Below are 23,190 nucleotides of genomic sequence, written 5' to 3' on the forward strand. Positions count from 1 at the left end.
GGCCACTTTGAAAGAGAATGCGGATTGAAAGAAGGTAAAAGTGCTAACTATGCTCAAGAAAGTAGTGAGAATCCTCCTTATCACTTATTTTTATCTTATGCCAAGGGTGAAAATACTAGTAAAGATGTTTGGTACCTATATTCTAGATGCTCTAACCATATGACAGGGAATGAGAAGTTTTTCTCAACAAAGGATGGAAGTTTCAAATCCAAGATCCAGCTTGGTGATGATAAATCATTGGTGGTTGCTGCCAAAGGAGCTATGGAGGTCCAAACAAAAGAAGGTATAAAGAGTAATCATGATATTTATTATACTCCACAATTGAAGCACAATTTGTTAAGTGTTGGGCAGCTATGTGAGAAAAAATATAAAGTAGTCTTTGAGAATAAGACTTGTACTATCTATGATAAGAATAAGGATATTAGGGTGATCACTATTGTTCCTATGACAAGAAATAGGATGTTCCCCTTGAGGTTTGGTGAGCATAAAAATAGTTTGGCAAATATGGCTTATGAGGATTCAAGTTGGTTATGGCATCTCAGGTATGGACATTTAAATTTTCATAGTTTGAAGTTTCTAACCTCACATGCATTAGTTTCTAGTTTGCTCAAGGTTGAGGAACACAAGGAGGTTTGTGAAGGTTGTGCTAAAGGAAAGCATGCAAGAGAAAAATTTCCAAAGGGCAATGCATGGAGGGCTCATCACCCACTTCAGCTTGTTCATTCAGATATATGTGGTCCTATGCAGACTAAGAGTTTGGGTGAGTCAACATATTTCATCACTTTTATTGATGATTACTCACGAAATTGTTGGGTATATTTTTTGAAGGCCAAAGATGAAGCCTTGGATACATTCAAGAAGTTTAAAGCCCTTGTGGAAAATGAGAAAGGGTGCAAGATCAATTGTTTAAGGACTAATCATGGAGGAGAGTTTTGCTCAAAGGCTTTCCAAAGTTATTGTGATTTTAATGGCATCAAGAGGCAACTTACTACTGCATACACACCTCAACAAAATAGGGTAGCTGAAAGAAAGAATCGTACTGTGGTTGAAATGGCAAGGTGCATGTTACAAACCAAGGGATTGAGCAATTCTTATTGGGGAGATGCAGTTGCTATAGTGGTATACATCCTCAACCGTAGCCCCACCAGTGCACTAGAAAATATGACTCCTTATGAAGCTTGGTATGGAAAAAGGTCTAATGTTAATCATTTCAAAGTTTTTGGTTGTTTAGCTTATGTGCATGTACCTGATTAGCATAGACAGAAGTTAGATGCAAAGAGTGAGTCATATATTTTTATTGGGTATAGTGAGAAAAGCAAGGCTTATAGATTGTATAATCCCCTCACTAACAAGATTATTGTCTCAAGAGATGTGATTTTTGATGAAGGGGGAGTTTATGGTCATCAAAAAGGCCATGTTGAGAAGCCAAAATCTGTTTTGAATGATGATATAATTGCTGATATTGATCATGAGCAGCCAACTAATGTTTCTGTATCTAGTGGTTTAACTCCACCAAGCAGCCCTTCATCAATTTCTTCAGTACCAAGTTCAAGTCTAGCTTCTTCTCCAAGTTCTACAAGGAAGGTAAGGAGATTGAGTGATATCTACCAAAAGAGTGGAAATCAAGTACATGAAGAACACCCAATAGGTGAGACAATGAATTTTGCTTTATTTGCCAAGGCTGATTTTGAACCATCATGTTTTGAAGATGCATGTACTAATGAGGTTTGGGTGAAAGCCATGGAAGAAGAGATGGATTCCATTCATAGGAATGACATGTGGGAGTTAACAGAACTTCCACATGACAAAAAAAGGATTGGCACCAAATGGGTCTACAAGACCAAGTTTAACAGTGATGGGAGTGTTGAAAGATACAAAGCGAGATTAGGTTCTAAAGGCTTCACACAAAAGTTTGGAATTGATTATGAAGAGACATTTGCACCAGTAGCAAGACAAGAGACCATAAGAATGTTGATTTCATTATCAGCTCAAAAGAAGTGGAGCATACATCATATGGACGTGAAAAGTGCCTTCTTGAATGGGTACTTAGAAGATGATGTATATGTGGAGCAGCCACAAGGTTTTGAAGTGGAAAGAAAAGATAATTATGTTTACAAGTTGAAGAAGGCTTTGCATGGCCTCAAGCAAGCACCAAGAGCGTGGTATGCCAGGATTGATGGATACTTTCAAGAGAATGGATTCCAGAGAAGTAAGAGTGATCCTACCCTTTACTACAAACAAGAAGGTACTGATATTCTCATCATAGGTTTATATGTTAATGATCTTTTGTATATGGGTAGTAGTTCTAAGATGAAAGATGAATTCAAAGCTGCTATGATGAAAGAATTTGAGATGAAAGATCTTGGTCTGATGAAATATTTCTTAGGAATGGAGGTTTATCAAAGTAAGGATGAGATTTTCATTTTTCAAACAATGTATGCACACGATATGTTGAAGAAATTTAATATGACTGATTGTAACCCTGCCTCCACTCGAAGTGCTCATGGAGTTTTGTTATGTAAAGATGATGGTGTTGATTTAGTTCATGAGACAACTTACAGAGGTATTGTGGGGAGCTTGATGTTTCTAATCCACACAAGGCCTGATATTGCCTATTCAGTTTCACTTGTTTCAAGGTATATGACAAATCCATCTAAAATACATATGAAGGCAGCCAAGAGGATTTTGAGGTATGTGAAAGGGAATTTAAGTTCTGGTTTTCATTACTACTCTTCTGAAAAGTTCAATCTTGTAGGCTTTAGTGATTGAGATTGGGGAGGTAGTATGGATGACCATAAATCTACATCTGGAAATTGTTTTTCTTTTGGTTATGGTTTAATTACCTGGAACTCAAAAAAGAAAAGTATTGTTGCCCTCTTATCTATAGAAGTAGAGTATGTTGCAATTACCTCAGCAGGTACACAAGCTGTTTGGCTCAGAAATGTTTTAGAAGAAATTGGAGAAAAACAAATTCAGCCTACAGTAATTTATTGTGACAATGTGAGTGGCATCAAGTTAGCAAAGAATCTAGTTCATCACAGTAGAACAAAGCATTTTGATTTGAAATATCAATTCATACAAGATTTCATGCAGAAGAAGGATGTCGAATTGAGGCACATCAACACCCAGGATCAGCTAGCAGATATATTCACCAAAGTAATTGCAAAAACTCAGTTTATAGCACTACGAGATAAGATTGTGAGCCCTCTCAGCATCAAGGGGGAGTATGTTGATAACTGATGTTGCTCTAGCATGCAGCTAGATTAATTTAGTTAATAGTTTTTTTGTTTATTCATGCAAATAAAGTATGTACTCCAGCATGCATTAATCCTTAGGACTATTTTTAGTTTTATTTTTTGCATGAGTTTGTTTTTACTAAATAAAGCATGATGTGCATGCACTTATTGTATTCTTAATTTAGGGAGTAGTTTATTTTTTTAGTTTGAGAGCCTTAGTAGCTTTCCATGCAATGCTAGGAATATATTTAGAACTACAGTTATCATTAATTATTCTAAGCTACAAATTCTTTATATATACAACCTCTATGTAATTTTTTTAATTAAGCTTCAATAAAGAAATTGGTGTGTGCAATTCCAAAAAACAAGGCACTTTGTTTTTTATTCTGAATTGTGATTTCTTTTTGCTATTATTGTTTACTAATTAGTTGGTTCAGAGAGGAAAGGTCAGGTTCAAAATTCTACACTTCTATTATATATAGTTGTGATCCACCACAACTAGGTGAATGCCAATCGAATATTAGGGCATGGAAGGGACAAAGGTTCTTTCTGCTGAACTAGCCAATGAGGAGGATTATGCGCCTTATTCTATTTAGGGTTAACTCCTTAATTCCATCATTGTTCATGATGTATTAATATAGGCTTTTCAAACCATCAATCCCTCCCTTCCTCCATGAATCAATCCTTCTTCCTAGATTCTTACTTTGATCCATCCATCAATCAATCATTTTAAAGAGGGGTCGAACCTTGCGGGATGGGCTGGTCCTCTTTTTCTGATTTCTCACAGACATGATTGCCCCTCCATATTATCATTGTGACCAACTACCATTCCGACCATAGAATTGTAGGCAACCCTCTCTCCATTGATCATTTTGATCATAGACATGACCGCCCCTCCATATTATCGTTGTGACCCTCAATTAGTTCTAATAAGTTGGGGAATAATCTAATAAAGGGCCCTACCGACATGTTTCTCAAAAGTTTGGTTTCTATGACCTATGAAAGCAACCCTGATCAATTAGTTATAATAATAGAGTTGTTTCCTATTGGCAGTAAGATAATTCATTTGGTGAATATGACTGGCGAAGTGACCAAACTACATAGAATAGTAGGGGGGCTTCCTAACCCTAGCTTGAGCCGGGCATTTGTCTGGCTCCGTATACTATGAAAGCGACCCCCACTAACTCATTTATCCTTGAATGTCGTTGATTCTATACATGACATGCCCAACTATAGCAATTAATCTACCTCTCCATGAACTAGAGGGAGCCACTCATTCGAATCAACATTCAACCTCCCACACACATTATGATTCTTTCCACTAGATATTTATTCATTACTCCAACTATGGTACAACTAGAATTCCCTATGAATGCATAGCCTGCATGAGCTTAAGCCTTTGATTAAAGGCAAGCATTTGGATTATCGCTCGGATTGGCTGAGACTAATGATCCAGGTTCAGAAAGGATAGAGGAAGGGGGCTCGTCGCCATCACACATGGAGGGATGGGAAGGGAGAAATGAGCCCTACTATTCTATGGTGGAATCAGAGGGAGAGAAGAGAAGGTTTGGGGAGAAAGAAGGAAACAATGGAAGGCTCTGGATCGTTGATTCGGACAAGGGAAGAGATGAATTATTAGATAGAGGAGAGTCAGAACAATTAGCTTTCAATAGTAAGAACTAGTCGAGCAAACAAATTGATACACCCAGTGCTTATATTGGCAAAAGGGGGACTACTACCGATTACGATGCTAGGGGGCGATCACTAAGGTGGGTAGGCCTCGTGGAAAATTCTATGTGGTGATTCTAGCCCTTCCTTTAGTGGCACAATTCCAACCTCATCCAACTCCATTCCCCAACAAGAACAGTAGTGGGTTGCGGTTAGGAGGTTGAGGCTGGCTTCTTCTTCGGCTCATTCACCTTTAGATAGTAGGGCACAAGAACTTATTCTTTCTCTCCTAACTGTGGCAATAGTCGGGGGATAGAGGGAGAGGGGATCACTTCTCTCGCCCGCCTGTGAAGAGGATTGGTGCAGTTTGGGGAAGGCGGGTTTGTCAACAATAGGATTGATTCATTCTCACGAATTGGGGAGGTCCCTAAAGAGATGAACAACATACCATGGTCGGCCCACCATGATCGGGATTGATGGAATACAACGACCATGATGTGAGCGGTACTTCCCGTAGACATGAGTGACTTTGAAGCTGCATCAAGATAATCTGAGAATTGATCAAGAGAATCACTGCATCCCAACAAATATGCCAATGCCTATTGTATCGGAATGCAGGAGCCTTAGGCACACGAACGCCCATATGATTATCTACGTAAGGAAAAATAGGTTGCGGTGTTTCACGTAGGAGAGGACTCTAGATAGTTTAGATAGTTATAGTCGATCGGTGCCTCGATTGTAACTCTGCTCTCTGCTATCCATGCACTTCGGAACAGTAGAGCACAATCACTTCTTCCGAGACATGATGCCATATGATCCCTTATAACATCCTAGTATGTACAACATACCCCTTAGGACCCAATATGACCACATGGGATCACATAATGTCCTAAGGGGTCATATGGGGTCCTAAGGGGTCATGCATGTGTTGCAACACATGTGGGACCCCTTAGGACCAAATATGACCCCTTATAACATCCTAGTATGTACACCATATCCCTTATGACCCAATTTGACCATATAGGATCACATAGTGTCCTAAGGGGTCATTTGTGGTCCTAAGGAGTCACACATGTGTTCTAAAATAGGAGTGACCCCTTAGGACAACATATAATGCCTTTTAACATCCTAGTATGTACAATGTACCACTTAGGACCCAATATGGCAACATAGGATCACATAATGTCCTAAGGGGTCATATATAGTCCAAAGGCATCATGCATGTGTTCTAACGCATGGGTGACCCCTTAGGACAACATATGAAACCTTATAACATCCTAGTGCGTACAACGTATCCCTTAGGACCAAATTTGACCATATAGGATTACATAGTGTCCTAAGGGGTCACGCATGCGTTCTAACAGACATGGGTGACCCCTTAGGACCAAATATGACCCCTTTTAACATCCTAGTATATACACCATACCCCTTGGGACCCAATATGACCACATAGGATCACACAGTGTCCTAAGAGGTCATATGTGGTCCTAAGAGGTCACGCATGTGTTTTAACACATGTGTAACACCTTACGACCAAATATGACCCTTTATAACATACTAGTGTGTATAACATACTCCTTATGACCCAATATGATCACATAGGGTCACATAGTGTCGTAAGGGCTCATATGTGGTACTAAGGGGTCACACATGTGTTATAACACATATTCATGAAACCCTTAGGACCATATATCACCCCTTTTAACATCCTAGCATGTACAATGTACCCCTTAGGACCCAATATGACCATATAGGATCACATAGTGTCCTAAGCGGTCATATGTGGTCATAAAGGATCACGCATGTGTTTTAACACATGGGTGACCCCTTAGAACCACATACGACCTATTATAACATCCCAGTGTGTACAACATACCCGTTAGGACCCAATTTGACCACATAGGATCACATAGTGTCCTAAGGGGTCATGTGTGTATTTTAACACACTGCATGACCCCTTTCAACATCCTAATATGTACAACATATCACTTACAACCTAATATGACCACATAGGATCACATAGTGTCCCAAGGTATCATATGTAGTCCTAAGGGGTCACACATGTGTTCTAGCACATGGGTGACCCCTTAGGACCTAATATGACCACTTAGGATCACATAGTGTCCTAAGGTGTCATATGTGGTCCAAAGGGGTCACACATGTGTTCTAGCACATGGGTGACCCCTTAGGACCACATATGAACCTTATAACATCCTAGTGTGTACAACATATCCCTTAGGAACCACTTTAACCACATAGGATCACATATAGTGTCCCAAGGGGTCATATATAGTCCTAAGGGGTCATACATGTGTTTTAACACACATGCATGATCCCTTCGGACCACATATGACCCCTTTTAAATCCTAATATGTATAATGTACCCCTTAGCACCCACTATGACTGCATAGGATCACATAGTGTCCTAAGGAGTCATATGTGGTCCTAAGGGGTTACACATGTGTTTTAACATATGTATGACCCCTTATAACATCCTAGTATGTACAACGTACCCCTTGCAACCCAATATGACAACATAGGGTCACATAGTGTCCTAAGGGGTCATATGTGGTGTTAAGGGTTCACACATGTGTTCCCCTTAGGATCACATATGACCCATTTTAACATCCTAGTATGTACAATGTACCCCTTAGGACCCTATATGACCACATCAGATCATATGTTGTCCTAAGGTGTTATATGTGGTGCTAAGAAGTCACACAAGTGTTGTAACACATGGGTGACCCCTTAGGACCATATATGACACCTTTTAACATCCTAGTGTGTACAACATACCCCTTAGGACCCAATTTGACCACACAAGATCATATAGTGTGCTAAGGGATCATTTGTGGTCCTATGGGGTCGCATTTGTGTTCTAACACATGTGTCACCCCTTAGGACCAAGTATGACCCCTTTTAACATCCTAGTATGTAAAACGTACCTGTTAGGACCCAATATGACAACATAGGATCACATAGTGACCTAAGGGGTCATATGTGGTCCTAAGGAGTCATGCATGTATTCTAACACATGGATGACCCCTTAGGACCACACATGAACCCTTGTAACATCCTCGTGTGTACAACGTATCCCTTCAGACCCAATTTGACCACATAGGATAACATATAGTGTCCTAAGGGGTCATATGTGGTCCTAAGGGGTCACACATGTGTTTTACGACAACATATGACAACTTTTAATATCCCAGTATGTACAATGTACCCCTTAGGACCCAATATACCACATAGGATCACATAGTCTCCTAAGGGGTCATATGTGGTCCTAGGTGTCATGCATGTGTTTTAACACATGTGTGACCCCTTAGGACCACATATGACCCCTTATAACATCCTACTGTGTACAAAATACCCCTTCTAACCCAATATGACCACTTGGGGTCACATAGTGTCGTAAGGGGTCATGTGCAGTCCTAAGGTTTCACTCATGTGTTCTAACATATTCATTACCCCTTAGGACCACATATAACCCCTTTTAACATCATAGTATGTACAACATACCCCTTTGGACCCGATAGGACCACATAGGATTACATAGTGTCCTAACTAATCATATGTGGTCCTAAGGGGTTACCCATGTGTGTTAAAACATACACATGACCCATTAGGACCACATATGACCCCTTATTACATCCTAGTGTGTACAACATAACCCTTATGGCCCAATATGACCACATAGGGTCACATTGTGTCCTAAGGGGTCACATGTGTTCCTAAGGGGTCACACATGTGTTCTAAGACAAGCATGACCCCTTAGGTCCACATATGACCTCTTTTAACATCCTAATATGTACAACATATCCCTTAGTACCCAATATGACCATAGAGGATCATATAGTGTCCTAAGGGGTCATATGTGGTCCTAACGGGTTGCGCTTGTGTACTAACATATGACCCCATTGCATAAATCCCCTTAACACCCCTTAAGACCAGCTATTAAACATGACATTTAATTTATTACTTTAAGATGTTTTCAAGATGTTTAAATTTCTTTCAATATTTTTTATATGTTTAAAATGTCATTTATGTATTAATTTACATACATTGTTCTATATATGTTTGAAATTTGTTATATTTAATTATATATATGTAGTTCTAAACATGTTTTTTTTTTAATTGTTCTTTATTTTAATATTCTTAAGAAAAAAAAGATGTTAAAATATATTTACATATTAAATTGTTGTTTATTTAAGGAAAAAATTTGTTTTTAAATTGTAATGTACATTGTGCACACACATGCAGATATCTATATATGTTTCATACCATCATGTCAGATCATCCTACTTCACATCATACTAGATCAGAGCCAAGTGTTCAACAAGGTGGAAGTGAGCAGACATCACATCGATCTACAAGATCTATTGATGACAGGCAATGTCTTTATGCGAAAACCGCATAAACATTACATCGTTCTTTAGATCACCTAAAGCACACATTGAAAAATACCCCTAACCATGTAAATAAGGAAAGGGTAGAGACCATTAGTGATGAGCTATGTCATATGATTAACGTTTTTGAGTCATATAACCCCTATGATGAGATTAGCATTGATGCATTCTATTCTTCTCTTAGACGTAGTGTTACTGGTACAATAAAATGGCAAAAAATCAATGATGATGTTTCTATTGCTGATGTCAAGAGTATAAATGAATCCATAGACATAAATAAAAATAAATGCATACATGTAAATAAAAAGTGCATAAACACATAGAAACAAATCCATACATGTAAATAAAAGGTTCAAGTGAAAATACAATATTGGATCAACAATTAATTTTTTTTTTCAAGAACAATTACATGAATGAATCCACAAATAAAAGGTAAATAACATTTCAATGCAATTTTTTCTTTAACAATTTATGCATCCAAAAAATAATGTTTAATAAAATCTAAAAAATATTTAGTTTAATATAACATACTTGAAAAAGTCTTTTAATATTGGATATTTATTTAATTAAAAAAATTAAAATAACATACTTGAAAAAAGTAGAAGCCTTCCACACAAATCTTCAAAAAAATTGGAAATCTTTGCCACTTTATATCAAAAATGCCGCTTGTATTTACAAAAAACAATTGATTTACTTCAAAAATAAATTATATTAATTCACACTCCTTGATTTTCATATTTAAAAACAAAAAAATAAATCATTATTTATATGGGGTTTAATAGGCATCGTCACTCGAATGACCGATCGAGTTGGCCTCCAATGTTCCTTCCAGCTAGAACGTCCTTAGTGTCATCCGAAGTGGTAGCTACATCATCAAATTTGACAAATTTCTGAAACTTCCGCAACAAAATTCTACAAGTAAATTCAATTTATTAATTAAACAAAAAATAAACTTTTGTAGAGATCAAAGTCAAGAATCTACTCATATATTTTATGATGTTTTGATTAGATTTAATATATATTATTTCAAAAATACTACAAGTAGCTATTCTAATATTTGGTAAGAGGCTAGTTTGAAAAACAGAAAATTATATTGAATCACCTCAAAAAAAATTGAAAAAAATATGGTTCATTAGAAGAGAGATTCTTCTCCAAAAGGGTTTTTTTTTTAAATTATCAAAAATTAAATAAACATAATATGATGGGAGATAAAAATTGTCAAATTCAAGTATGTTCGACTTTAAAATGTTACAACGAAGAAAATATACATTGAATTTATTTATTTATTTTTCTATGCAGTGTCTATGTATGTCATCTATTAGGGATATCAAAATAAGAAAAAAATAACTTGATTTATAGTTGTTTTTCTTGTGGGAACTAAACCTCCTGATTTTCAACATTTTTCAGCAATAAGAAATTTGACTTTAAAATAGGAAAACATGTCTAACAAATAAGGAAGAATGAGGGGGGGGTGAATCAATCTTCATCGGAATACAAAACTTTCAGAACAACAATAGATCTAACAAACTGCAACAATAAACAAATAAGCAAATTAACAGCACAACACACAACACCAAGATTTTTGACGTGAAAAACCCAGTTAAGGAAAAAACTATAGTGGGAACCTACCCACAATAAGATGATACTCTACAGTAGTATGCAAAAATATTACAATGGGGAATGCACATGCATTCAGGCACACTGCCTAGAGCTCACTACTCAAATATAATAGCCCGGAAGGCTACAACCCTTAGGAAAGTCTCGCTGATTTACAATAATACTCGGACTATATTCTAGAAGAAATGAATTGAAAGAATAACATCTCCAAATGCCCGATTACAATTTTGGTTAAGCACATATGTCTTCCCTAGAATACCAATCTCACCAACAACTCAACACCGAAGGATAAATCACTTGTTTGCACACAAATCCCTGTCTAATAATATAGGCACAACATCAACACCTAAATTACAAGACTATATCACCTATATATACAATTCATCAACCTTGATAACAAGGTCAGCTAAACCCTCAACCCTTAATTACAAAATTACATCAAATGATATAGAGATCGACCACCAGACCAATATGATGATTTGCATAGCATAACATGGACCTAATTCAAATTCCTAAATGATCAACTCCACCGGAAATCACGCCAAGATCAACCGCAACACACTACACTACTAGAAATACCACATAACATGAAAAGCAATAGTGGTTGATGAAAATCACCAAAAAAAAGAAGAAATGACTAGCAAAAACAAGAAAGCACATTCGAATCATCCAGAATAGGTGCACCAACACCACTTTTCAAATATTCATCTATCAACATGTAGAAGCTCAAGAACACAACCAATCTGCAACTGTCATGAAGAAAGATAACTTGCAGAGCACCAAATCATGAACCATCTAAAATGAAGATACACAAGGCCATCCAAAACAATATCCCAATGTATCACCACAAGATCGGATCACACCGGAATATACTGGAGAAATATCAACCTCTGCAAAACAGTGATCAACAAAACCAAACTACAAAACCAGATCAAAAGATCTTGTCAAGTACACTAGATCCAATCACACAAATATGTTGACATAAATGAAAACAACATATCCTAGCAAGATCAATGAACAACCATATCCAACAATCTCCCCCTTTGTTATTGATGGCAACATATGAATGTGAAAAACAATCAATGCAAAGAAAGAAGATATCACAAGAAAACTCCCCCTAAGATCAAGACAGATAAAGAAGTTTTTTACATGATTTTTCTCCAACTTTGACAAAAATGCCAAAGATCTCCAAAATAGATAACCCAACTCTCTCCCAATATAGAAACATAAATCTCTCTCCCCAAAACATAGACTACTCCAGCAGAGGAGAAGCACCAACTCGCCAATCTGGATAGAATAATAAGACAAGTTCTCATCAGGAGGGCTGGATACGCCTAACTTGTTTGTCAAGTAGACAAATGTATCTGCAAGCAAAGATTTAGTGAAAATATCATCTATCTGTTCTTTTGTAGATACATACTCTGGCTTCATCTTCTCCTAACTTACTTGTTTGTCTCGAGTAATTATTTGATTGATATATGCTTAGTCTTTGAATGTTGTACCGGATTCTTTGTCAAGTTGATAGCACTGGAATTGTCACAATAAATAATAATAGGCTCATCATGAATAAATGATATCTTTCAACATTTGGTTCATCCAAACCACTTGAGTGCAATTACTAGAAGAAACAATGTACTCAACTTTAACAGAAGATAAGGACACTGAATCTTGTTTCTTGCTAGCCCATGAAACATACTTATTACCCAAAAACAATGCTCCACCGGTAGTTCTCTTCCGGTCATCTACATCACCAGCCCAATCAACATCAATATAGGCACACAACATGAAATCATCATTCCTCAGGTACCATGAACCATAATCCAGAGTTCCCTTTAGATATATGAATATCCTCTTAACAATAGTGACATTCCTCTCCTTTGGATCAACTTGATATCTAGTAGCCATACACACAACATGCATAATGTTAGGCTTAGTCTAAGTAATATATAGCAGTCCACCAACCATAGATCTATACAAACTCTAATTATCTTTTGAAGATTGATCTTTTTTAGATAATTTAAAACTAGTCACCATATGGGTTCCAACCAGTTTGGAGTAATCTAATCCAAACTTCTTCAGTAATTCCTTCACATACTTAGTTTGAGATATAAATATACCTTTTCTTGTCTGTGCAATTTGCAAACATAAGAAGAATTTCATTTCAACAATCATAGACATCTCAAATTCTTTCTGCATATCACCGATAAACTTCATGCTCAATTCATCATCAACACCAAAGCTAATATCATCAAAAAAGATCTCAACAATCAAGATGTTATCATTTTCAATCTTAAAATATAGATTACTATCAACAATACCTTTAGTAAATCCCAATTTTAACAAGTGTTTATCTAATCTAGCATACCAGGCTCTAGGAGCTTGTTTCAATCCATAAAGAGCTATCTTCAACTTACATACCATGTCTCCATCATCTAATAGTGAAAATCCATTAGGCTATTCAATGTAAACTTCTTTCTCTAGATCACCTTTCAAAAAGGTTGATTTAACATCTATCTGATATACCTTGAAATCTTAATAAGAAACATAAGCAAGCAACAGTCTGACAACTTCAAGTCTAGCAACCTGAGAAAAAGCCTCCTCATAATCAATTCCTTCTTGTTGTGAATACCCTTTATAAACCAATCTAGCTTTATTTTTGTCAACTTCATCGGCTTCATTCAACTTGTTTCTGAATACCCATTTAGTACCAATAACATTCGTATCCTTAGGTCTAGGCACACGTTCCCAAATATTATTCTTTTCAATCTAATCTAGTCCTTCTTCCATATCTCTCATCCAACTTTCATCTTTACAATCTTCAGCAACATCTTTAGGTTCAACTTTAGAAATCAAACATACTTCTTCAGCAAATATCCTTCTTCTTATCACCAATAATCTGATTTTCAGAATGATTTAATCTTACATACCTCAAAGTCTTCCGATTATTTTGATTCTTAGATTCCTGTACATCTTCACCAGCAACAACAACATCTAGATTAATAGTCTCTACGAGATCATTCTTCATAGGCTCTTCGAGATGAATAGGAGCCATAACAACATGTTGACCATCATCATAAGTGCATGCTTTGATTTCCTTCCCAAGGTTCTCATCCACCTTCATATTTGCACTTTCAACTATCTTTCTCAATCTCTTATTATACTAGTGGTAGGTCTTGCTCTTCATTGAATATCCCAAGAAGATACCTTCATCACTTATAGAATCAAAATTTCCTATATCCTCATCTCTCTTGATATAAAATTTTCTACCAAATACTCTGAAATATCTTACAGTAGGAACATGACCAAACCATAGCTCATAAGGGGTCTTACCAGTATCACCTTTGATATGAACTCTGTTGAATGTGGTAATAGCAGTGCTAATGGCTTCTCCCTAGTAGATCTTCAAAACATTTCCTTCAATCAACATATTCATTTCAACATCCAAAACAATTTTGTTCTTCCTCTTAACAACTCTATTTTGATGTGGGGTTCTAGGAGCAGATAATTGTCTTCTAATTGCATTCATCTCACAAAATGATTTGAACTCACTAGAACAAAATTCTCCACCTCTATCAGATCTCAGACATTTGACCTTCAATCCAGACTTAGTTTCCACCATAGCTTTGAATATCTTGAATTTGTCCAATTCTTTTGATTTCTCCTTCAAAAAGACAACCCACATCATCCTGGAATAGTTATCAATTAGTAGCATAAAATATTTATTACCCTGCACACTTCTAACATTTGTATGTCCACATAGGTCTCTATGCACAAGATCTAGAAGTCCATCAGATATTTTTTTTTTCTCTTGAACAAAATTCTTGTTTTCTTACCCAACTAACATTGCTTACATACCGGATTAGCATACTTAACAATCTTAGGTAGATCTCTTACATCTTGTGTAGAATAGATCTTAATTATCGAATCAAAGTTTACATGACACATTGTCCTATGCCACAACCAGCTCTCATCTATCTTAGCAATCAAACAACTTTTCTCACCAGCATTCAAATGAAAAATGTTACCTTTAGTCTTATTCCTAGACGCAATCTCTATACCGAAGGCATTGTAGATCATAACCCTTATCAACCATTTATCCAATAATCTTGAAACATTATCCTTCAAACCTTCAAGATACAAGACATCATCAGTGTTATGCTTACCATCAAAATAAATAGAGCCTCTCCCACAGATTACACAATCTTTGTCATCTCCAAATATAACTATTCCACCATCATACCTTTCCATTCTCACAAATTTTCTTTTATCACGGGTCATATGATGTGAACAACCACTATCAATCACCCATTCATCCTTTTCTTCTACCTTAGTTGCCAAAGATTTCTCTTCAACAAAATAGCTAGTGGAATCAATAGGTGCATGTCTATCCTCTTTAATGGCAATAAACACAACTTCATCTCCTCCTGATTAATCATCTGTAACACCTTCATCAACAGCAAAATAACAGTTCTTCTTGTTCCTAAACTTTTGGTTAGACATAAGGCTTATCATTCTTCTCATATCTATCATTCCTATCATGCTTATCAAACTTATCATGCCTATCATACTTAGCCATTCTCTTTGAGCATATAGAAGAAAAATGTCCTATCTTATTATAAGAGAAACATTTCAAAGGCAACTTTCCATCATACTTACCAACACCTTTAGGAAATCTCTAGGCAATCAGTTCTTCAAGTTCATCAAGATCTCTTTCTTTCGCTTCAATCTCTTTTCTCTCCCTCTCATATATGGATATCCTACACTCATTAGGATCATACTTCTTCTTATTGAATATAGAGGTAGATTCTCTAAATGCTATCTCAAACTTTTCATATGATTGTCTAAAGTTACACAACTCAAATGCAACAAGCTTTCAAACCAATACATCTCTCGTCATTATAGTCACACTTAGGATCTCATCAATAGCAACAACCTTCTGTTTACAAGGAAGAGGCAAAGATCTCAGAACCTTAGCAACAATTTCATCTTCCTTAATGCTTCAATCAGTACATTCGATACCTAGAACAAGGTCATCCACCTTAGCCATAAATGAATGTATGTTATCATCATCTCCCATCTTTAATGTCTCATATTTTCCTTTCAAACTTTGCAACTTATCAAATTTCACCTATTTGTCACTTTCACACAAAATCTCAAGCTTCTCCAAGATCTCATGTGCGGTCTGAAGTCCCATAATATTTGTCATCTCTTAATCAGTCAAGGCACTAAGCAATGCTTCCTTCACTCTAATATTGTATTATACTTCCTTAACTTCAACATGAGTAGATGGTCAATTCTAAGGAACAACATAGGGATTCTTTTTAATCTTCCAGTAATCTTCTCCAAGACATCCATATGATTCATCCATATAGTATAGTTGCTTCCATCAAACCTCTGACTTTACTTCTTACATAATACCTTGAGCTTCCATCTCGGATCTCCTCAAGCGATTAAGCTTCTACCAGAGGATCTATCTCTGATACCAATCATTAGAAGCAATAAAGAAGGAAGACTGAGAGGGGGCGAGTGAATCAGTCTTTACTGAAATATAAAACTTTAAGCACAACAACAGATCTAACAAACTGCAACAATAAATAAATAAGAAAATTAATAGCATGACATACCACACCAAGATTTTTGACATGGAAAACCCAGTTAAGGGGAAAACCATTGTGGGAACCTACCCATAGTAAGATGATACTCTGTAGTATTATGTGAAAATATTACAATGGGGAATGTTAATGCATTCAAGCACACTGTTTAGAGCTCACTGCTCAAATATAATGGCCCAGAAGGCTACAACCCTCAAGAAATTCTCACTGACTTATAATAATACTCAGACTACAATCCACAAGAAATGAACTGAAAGAATAGAATCTCCAAATGCCTGATTACAGTTCCAGTTAAGCACCAATGTTTACCCTGCAATACTAATCTCACCAAAAACTCAACACCGAAGGATAAATCACTTGTTCACTCATAAATCTCTTTCTGATGATGTAGACACAACATCAGCACCTAAATTACATGACTATATCACCTATATATACAATTCATCAACCTTGATAACAAGGTCAGCTAAACCCTCAACCCTCAATTACAAAATTACATCACATGATACAAAGATCCACCATCGGACCAATATGATGATTTGTATAGCATAACATGGATCAAATTCGAATTCCCAATTGATCAACTCCACCGAAAATCACTCCAAGGTCAACCAAAACATACTACACCGCCAGAAATACCGCATAACACAAAAATCAATACTGGTTGATGAAAATCACTAAAAACTTGCACCACAATCAATGAGGATTGCCAAAACAAATAGGAAATGATTAGGAAACATCAGAAAGAATGTTATAATCATCTAGAATAGTTGCACCAACACCACTTTTCAAATATTTATCCGTCAACGTGTAGAAGCTCAAGAACACAACCGATCACTAACTGTCATCAAGAAAGATAACTCGCGGAGCATGAAATCATGAACCATCTAAAATATTATCAGCACAAGACCACCCAAAACAATATCTTAGAGTCTCAGCACAAGATCACATCACACAAGAATATACTCGAGAAATATCAACCTCCACAAAATAGACTATAGTGATCGGCAACACCGGATCAGAAGATCTTTCCAAGTACACCGGATCAAATCACAGGAATATGTTGACATAAATGTCAACAACATATCCTAGCAGAAGCAATGAACAACCATATCAAACAATATCAATCCTTGATAAAAAAAAAATTTTTAAAAATAATAGACTAAAACTTCATCAAATTTAATACATTTCATCAATTTACATCATCTTCAAACTTGAAATACAAATGCCACTTTTATGGCATTGAATTTGAATAATTATTGTTGTGTTAACCTTTTCCAATGTGACACAGGTTTGTACTTTTACCCTGTCAACATTTCACTTTATGCATACACCATGAGATTGGTTGTACACTTTGACCACACACCATGAACGTGCTTGTGCTATTGTAGCACCATATTATTGTCTCCTATCAAGATTACCTAGAAAATAGAGTTTTTCCTGGTTTAGTAATCTATATTGGCATGAAGCTCACCTATAATAACACAATTTTCTATTCCTCGTAATATCTTCACTTATTTATGAGCCACCTAGCACAACAAAACTTGATAGCTTTGTTACTCCTTGTGTACATGGACCCTTGAAAGTATCTAGGGATCTTACTAGTCTTAGAGGCCATATTTTATTTTTTATAACATGAATTCTAGTATGAATCCGAGGATTCTTACTAGTCCTAGATGTGATGCCTTATCTTTTGATATGGAGCCTAGTTATTTTTTTCTAGTATAAGTAGTCTTAGATGCCATATATTTGTGTTTTGCATGATCCATGTGAGTTACCAATGTTGGTCATATTGCTCACCGTGTTCTTGCATTTTATATTCATATTGTAGAATGATAAGATCATAAGTCTTGAGGGCCACTACCATGCCAAGCCTGGGGAAATGATCTTTTGATTATTTATACTTTACCAAGAGTATGAAGGTAAGTTCATACACTTGCTAAAGTGGAGGCTAAATGTGCTATAGTAAATTATATCACTTTATAATTTCACCCTTAATTTGGACCCACTTTGGTGGTTGTGCCTAGGGTGTACCTAACTTATGCTTGATTGTGCCTAGTTTTGAGACCAAATCTATTAATTTGGTGCATTTCGAGCTAGTTATGATTTTTTCCTAGCTCAAACTGCTAGGAATAGGGTGCAGAATGGCTCTATCAAAGAATTTTATCCCCAAAATTTAAAATATGAATGTCATTTATGTAAGTAGAAAAAATTTCCCTCTGATGTTGGAATCCCTAGAAGTTATATTTGAAAACATATAAGTTGCATATAAATACAACTTCCTCTCTCATTTCAATCAACTATTAGTGAAATAATTAAATTCTTATTGAGAACAACCAATTCAATTGAGCATAGATCTATAATGAATGAACCAAGCATTTTAGCATACATCTTTGTTTTTATTAGTTAAAATCAAGAGAGGACCGAACCATTACATAACCACTACAAAGCTAAAAAAGGGAAAAAAGCCATGTGACTCATGAGCAATTGTAACCCAACACCCCTATGCTAATTGCCAAAAAAAGTGAAAACCAATAGGCACCCAACTAGATTCAACAAAAACTAAAGATAAGCAAGAATAAAAACTAGCACAAAAAAACACACAAACCCATCCATACTAAAGGTACAAACCAATGGCCTACCTAGTGGGAGGATTCTCAATCTTCTAATTTAGACTTATATCCTTCACCTTATTATAGAAGGAAATTCATTTGTTGGATCCCTTTCTAGAAGAAATAGTAGGTGACTCTTGAGTCACTTTCACCATTGACACTAACACCTCCAACCCTGTAGTAGGGGAAGAGTATAAATACCTCTTCTTTCAAGCTTGCTTCTACTCGATCTCCTCTTGGATACCCTATAGGGTTGCCAAATTCCTTTTAAACATTCCATTACTCTACACAATCACATCCTCCATTTTTATTTTGAGGGACACTTGGCTACTTTGAATCTCCTCCATAGCCTTCATTATTTCCTTCTTGTCCTCTTTCTATTCAATTTTCTCATATAGCCCCTTTCAATTCTTCCTTTAAACCTTTTCATTTATCTAGCTTCTCGACCAAATAATTAGCTGCTTCCCAAACTCTATGGTCTTGGTCCTCCATAGCCTAGCTAGAATCTTTGGAATCAACTTCAATGAGGGCTTCAAAACTAATAATTTTATTCCTTGTCACAATAAGCTAACCCAAAAGATAGAAGATGATAGCCTGTTTCTTATTATAACCATCATAGAGTCCATTAACTCTCCCTGCATAGACAGGGAAGTTCCATTTCTTGGCAAATTTACCAAAGAGGGGGTGGGAACCAATGGAAGGGGTACCCTCTTTATTAATAGGGCTATCCAAGGTCCATTTTGACTCAATAGACCAAGAGGAGGCAAAATACTCAAAAGCATTCTCCTTATCATTTGGCTCATCAACAATATTACAAATATTAGGAGGGGCTGAGGGGTTCTTACATTTAGCCATTTTGCTAGGGTTGACCCAAGTAGTGGTCCCCTTATGTTTAGGAATGGGGCTGGGTTCTTTGCAATCCAATACGTTTGAAATTTCAACACGCAAAGAAGGGCCAAAAGGATTAAAATCTAGACCATTAGTAGGAATTATGTTTGGATGAATATTGTAAAGTCAAAAAATAAGACCCTGGTGCAGGGGAAGGACCTCTTCTTTCAAGCCTACTTCTACTCAATCTCCTCTTGGATACCCTATAGGGTTGCCAAATTCCTTTTAAACATTTTATTACTCTTCACAATCACATCCTCCATTTTTATTTTGAGGGACACTTGGCTACTTTGAATCTCCTCCATAGCCTTCATTATTTCCTTCTTGTCCTCTATTTATTCAATTTTCTCATAAAGCCCATTCAATTCTTCCTTTATACCTTTTCATTTGTCTAGCTTCTCGACCAAATAATTAGCTACTTCCCAAACTCTCTGATCTTGGTCCTCCATAGCCTAGCTAGAAGATTTGGAATCAACTTCAATGAGGGCTTCAAAAATAATAATTTTATTCCTTGCCACATTAAGCTAACCCAAAAGATAGCAGATGATAGCTTGTTGCTTATTGTAACTATCATAGAGTCCATTAACTCTCCCTGCATACACATGGCAGTCCCATTTTCTTGGAAAATTCACCAAGAGGGGGCGGGAACCAATGGAAGGGGTACCCTCTTTGTTAATAGGGCTATCCAAGGTCAATTTTGACTCAATAGACCAAGATGAGGCAAAATACTCAAAAATATTCACCTTATCATTTGGCTCATCAACAATACTTTAAATAGTAGGAGGGGTCGAGGGGTTCTTACATTTAGCCATTTTTCTAGGGTTGACCCAAGTAGTGGTCCCCTTATGTTTAGGAATGGGGTCAGGTTCTTTGCAATCCAAGATGTTTAAAATTTCAAAGCTCAGAGAAGGGCCAAAAGGATTCAAATCTAGACCACTAGTAGGGGTTATGTTCGGATGAAAATTGTAAAGTAAAAAAATAAGACCCTGGTGCAGGGGAAGGACATCTATGGTTTTGGCCACAACAAAAGATTGAGAAATAGATGAAAAAGGCCAAAAGAAGAAATTCATTTTCAAACCATACCTCAAGTGATTAAGCATGGGGAAAAGTTGTGAGTGGAATTGCTTGAACCTCCCATCGAAGGTGATGAATTTAATGAGGAGCAATGTTGCCTCTTTCCAAATACTAGGCAAGTTGTTCCCGTTGAAACAACTGTGATAATATGCCACATTTTCTCCTTGGCTTCAAGAACCTATTAAAATATTCTTTGTAATTACCCTTTTTCCTCTTAGGGAAGGTCAAGCATTCAACTGCTAGACTCATAGAAGCTTTAATAGTATCCATAGACACAATGAATTTCACCTTACCCACCTAAACTTCACCACGATTCCGAGCTTTGATAAATTATTCTGACAAAGCAGGGTATTGCAACTTTGTTACAACAATCATGATCAATCATAATTTGTTCCTCCATGATGAAGGAATGCATTAACATCTTATAGCAAGATCAATCCTTATGTGAGACTTTATGCTAAAGGTTTCATATTTGAGATATTATTTGTCAATTAGATTATTTAAATTATTGTTTACCATATGTGATTTTGAGGAAAAACTCTCTTTTTCATCAATCATAGCTATTGTGAAGGTGGAAACACCAACACATAGTTTGACTTAGGTAAGCCCTTATATATCACAACCCTTATTTTCCATTTCTTGTGTGTACAAGCGTAGATATGAATGTGAAGCACATTGAAGACTATGTCAGACATTGTCAAATTTCAAAGAGGTAAAAACCCTTTGACTAGGGCACCCAACACACATGTCTAACTTCTTTTGACTAAATTTTTAAGAGAGAAACTTAGAGGAAATCTCGATTATAATTTTTCCCCTTTTTGCACACACACCCTCAGACTAGAGCTTCCAGCATACCAATTTAACACTTTCAAGGTTAGTTTGTAGATAGGTGTTCCTTTCTATGTCCTCTTTCCAAATCTGGTCTATTGTATTGGTTTTTTGTTCTATAATTTACTATTAATGTTGAAAGTTATCATTTTCCTATCATTAAACTTAGATCAGCCATACACTCATCTTAATTAATTTACACATTCCAAAAAGGGAAAATAGATCTAAGTGTTTAACTCTCCTACAAGATAGTATTTTAGACTATTTAGGTTTCCCAATGATATATGTGGACAATTCAGATCTTAGTTTGCATTCATAGATGTAGGATCATGTTTCTACACCCCATTGAAAATATTGCCTCTTGATGTTGCTAATGTAAAATCTTAGAAGAAAAATAAGGGTGTTGGAGGAGAATTGGACTCACCATCTCTACTAACTAGTATCACATGGGCTACAATCATTGGCCAATATACTATTATCTAAAAAAAAGAGCATTGTGGTGTTATACACTGTATATATTTAATAATGTGGGTGAGTGGTGAGCACATGAAAGAAGAATGAACTATAAGCAATAGAAGATAATCAAATTTGGTAGATAGGATAGGTTAGCTATATGAATGTACAAAGGAGATACTAGGTTGTTTGGGATCTCACACCTAATTCAATAAAAAATTGACATGTAGCACATTATGGCATCAATGCACCAACTCTCGAATAGTGTATAGGTGATAAGAATAATCAATATAATCAAGAAGAATAAAGGTAGTGAGTTAAAGATATGTGTTAAGTTCTATGAGTGTGACAAGCATCAATTAACATTCAAACGATTCAAAGCACACACACACATAGGGACATAGTATTTGAGGCCAATGAAATATGAACCAAGGCATGATATAGGGAATCAAGGCATTGTAAATTGCAACATGAATGAATATGAAGCTCAAACTAGAGGAACATGATATGGCTACCACACATAATATAGACCACAATAACATAATTACACCATAAGATATATTAGGATCAATATAAAAAATTTAAGCACTTCCACTAGGCTAGAATGATCAATTTAATAGACGTCATTGAATTGACCAAGATTATAGCACAAAAAGCCATTACAAAATGTAACAATAAAATTCACAAATTCACACAATTAAATTCTTAATCAGATCATGTGTATCCAAATCAAACTCTAACATACAAAGTGAAATCTACAAACCCATAATGACATCCTAATATAGATTGTTTG

The sequence above is a fragment of the Cryptomeria japonica genome, chromosome 9 (genome assembly GCF_030272615.1).
Source record: "Cryptomeria japonica chromosome 9, Sugi_1.0, whole genome shotgun sequence".
NCBI lineage: Eukaryota > Viridiplantae > Streptophyta > Pinopsida > Cupressales > Cupressaceae > Cryptomeria > Cryptomeria japonica.